This window comes from Pinus tabuliformis, chromosome 1_1 (genome assembly GCF_031772625.1).
Source record: "Pinus tabuliformis cultivar Carrire ecotype Pingquan chromosome 1_1, CPIR1, whole genome shotgun sequence".
Taxonomy (NCBI): Eukaryota; Viridiplantae; Streptophyta; class Pinopsida; order Pinales; family Pinaceae; genus Pinus; species Pinus tabuliformis.
In genome coordinates this window covers 399,175,415-399,178,752 of record NC_142297.1, presented here as the reverse complement: position 1 = coordinate 399,178,752, position 3,338 = coordinate 399,175,415, and positions in this window count along the sequence as shown.

Below are 3,338 nucleotides of genomic sequence, written 5' to 3'. Positions count from 1 at the left end.
ATTTCCAGTATGCATCGCACCTCCTGTGTGCATTAGGTGGGATGCATCGCACTTTGACCATGGAGCAGGTGAGATGGTCCAGTTTTGACCAGTTCTAAGCAGTTTTTCATGGAGAACTTCTGGGAGATGATGTAGTTAGCTGACCTTGTTCTTTTAGGGTATGGAACAACACTTTTAGGGACTTAGGAGCCCTTGGTTTATGGACATGTTTGATTGGGTTTTCAGTGCCCAAAAATGTCTATAACACCCATGGAGCAGAATATTTGAGGAATCTAAGGGGAATCTAAAAGATTCCTTGAGCCCCAGATTCTCAACTTCTTAGAATTCAGATTTTAGTCGATTTTGCACTACTCGATGCCACAAATCTAATGGTACATTCAGATTTTTCATTCTCTCATTTCATTTTCTAGCCACTTTTCTAAGTGCTAGTGCAGATGTCCACATTCATGTGTGAGCAGTCATTTTCATGCGATCGATGCCATGAGATCGATGGTCCGAACAGCTTCAGCATTTTGACATCCGCTTCTTCAGATGGCCCCTAGTTGTGAGGTATATGATGTGTTCATGTACTTCTTCTTTATGCATTATGCTACATAGATCCTTGATTGATGTTGATGCAGGATCTTGTTTATTACATGTTTTCATGATTCCTTGCTTGATGTGATGCAGAATCATCTATGTGATGTACTTGCTGTCATGATTCGTCATGTTATGTTTTGAGATCCCTTTTTGTATGTTGATGGGATACTCAGGTTGTTGTCATGCATGTTTTGCATTGAGATCCCTTTTATGCCATGTTGGCGGGATGCTCATCATGCATGAGTTTGTGTCATACTGATAGGTGTCTTTTGATTGAGAGTTCCTATAGCGAAACATCTCTTAGAGCCACTCCTGCGTGAGGGCATTTTCCCTTGTACGATATCGACGTCACCTCTATGTACATCACCATTATTGACAACACTTAATGCAGCGGCCTACACCATCTTGACACCGGGGCCCGGAGACGTAGTCCCTCCTGGACGAACTCCGTTATCAACGTCTTGAGTTTTTATGTTGTTGATGATTGATATGTTCCTCTTCTTTAAAGCATGCAAATGTATTCATTTATGTTCTTTTAAAAATGCAATTTAACACATCACGAAAGTAAAAGGTCTTGGAAGGGTCCTTCGTCACACTTGGACCTGGATCAAGTGGTATTAGAGTGGTCTTTGCGTTGATGTGAATTTCAGCGTGAACAATGGAACGTGCAGTGATAGAGGATGAAAGAGCGATGTACGAGACCATGCTCAACATTTCCAAAAGAGTGGAAATCATGTATGAAACTCTATGGAAAGAGACAGAGGAAAAGGAGCGATTGCAGCTTCAGTTGCAAGCCACAGAAGAGGCCCTGGAAGAACTGAAGCAAAACAAACACAATCTTCAAATAGAGAATGCTAAATTGAAGATGCACCTACATGAAGAGAAAGAGGAAAAACAAATTTTGCTATGACAGCTGCAAGAAAAGGACGAGGCCTTTGAAAAGCTGCAGCGAGACCCATGTGAGGTAAAAAGTAGTTCTCTAAATTCATGTATGTTTCTTGATGATGATTTTGTTGTTTTTGAAAATCACACCACAGGAATTGGCTCCAAACTATTGAAGAAAATGGGGTACGAAGGAAAATGCTTGGGCATTAATGGCCAAGGCATTGTCAACCCCATCAAAGTAGAGGAATTACCCCGTCAGGCAGGACTTGGGTATGTCAGAAAGGAAGTTGGGGAATGCGCCACGACAGTTAGCGAACCACCAACAATGGATGATGAGAAACCCTCATCAATCCTTTCCAAATCAAAAGAGGAGGTAAAAGATGTTGATTTCCTTTCAGTTTCATCTTCACATAGTGTGAGTTCTGTTAGAGATTTGGAGATCCCAATTACAGGGACAAACATGAGGCTCCTTACAAGGATGAGGCACAAGGAGAAAGAAGAACTTGGTGTTAATAACCAAGGCATAACTCAACCTTTGGAGGTTGTGCACAAAAATCAATTTGCAGGATCGAGACACACTAAAGGAGAGTGCTCGAATGTGTCAGAGTCATCCGAGACATCAATGAAATCGTCGAGGAAAGAGAATGATGGGAACACATCTCCATCATCCCATGGCAGTGTCGATTGCAGGGAGAGAGATGAGGCAAGTCCTCATTACCATACTGACATAAGAGACAACAAGGGAAGGAATAACCACTTTCGATATTTGAATGTTCATTTCGATTATGATCATGTTGATAATAATGAACGTAAAACATGGCATTGAAAAACATGCAACTTTTGTGGATTACATAACCATACATTTTCTAAGTGTTGGAAAAGAATGGCAACACACAAAAGGACGAGGTGTGAAAGACCCTGTCAATAGCATGAAAAGAAACAGGTTAAGCAGATATGGAGGAAGACAAAGCAGCACCTTAAAGACAAAGCATCGGTGCATGAACCAGATAAAGCAGTTGTTCGACAAGAAAAACCACCTCAAAGAGGTGACCCATTCACATTGACAAGTGAAAAATGGTTTCTAGACATGTTGTTGTTTCATGGTTGTTCTTTTGTAAATAATTTGTTGCATTTTAAAATGTAAAATTGATGATGTGTTTTCCATCACTTGTTTAGCAAAAATGATGTCTGATCTTATTTTGAGTCGCATTTTACACTCTGAAAGTGATGTTATGTTTCCATCCAAAGCAGCACCTTAAAGACAAAGCATCGGTGCATGAACCAGGTAAAGCAGTTGTTCGACAAGCAAAACCACCTCAAAGAGGTGACCCATTCACATTGACAAGTGAAAAATGGTTTCTAGACATGTTGTTGTTTCATGGTTGTTCTTTTGTAAATCATTTGTTGCATTTTAAAATGTAAAAGTGATGATGTGTTTTCCATCACTTGTTTAGCAACAATGATGTCTGGTCTTATTTTGAGTCGCATTTTACACTTTGAAAGTGATGTTATGTTTCCATCACTTGTCAAAACAATAGTGTGTGGCCTTATCTTTGTAAACCATGTGTTGCGGTGATGATGTGTTTTCATCACTTGTTGAAGCAACAATGATAAGTTAGCCTTGTTGTCATAGTTCAGGTCTTGCATCCATCTATTTCTAAACTTGACCATCGAGTATGTGCTATAAACTCGTGGCAAGTGTGGGACGTTCGGGTCATTAGTTGGTCATGACAGTCAAGCATGTAATTTGCAAAACAATGTATTACAAGTTGTAGAGGTAGCAGGTGTCAGCTCATCGCTTAAGGCTCCGAAGAACAAAGGTGGAGGAGATGGAAGCGAGACCTTTTTAGGACGCTTGTGATGCAGACAAGGTA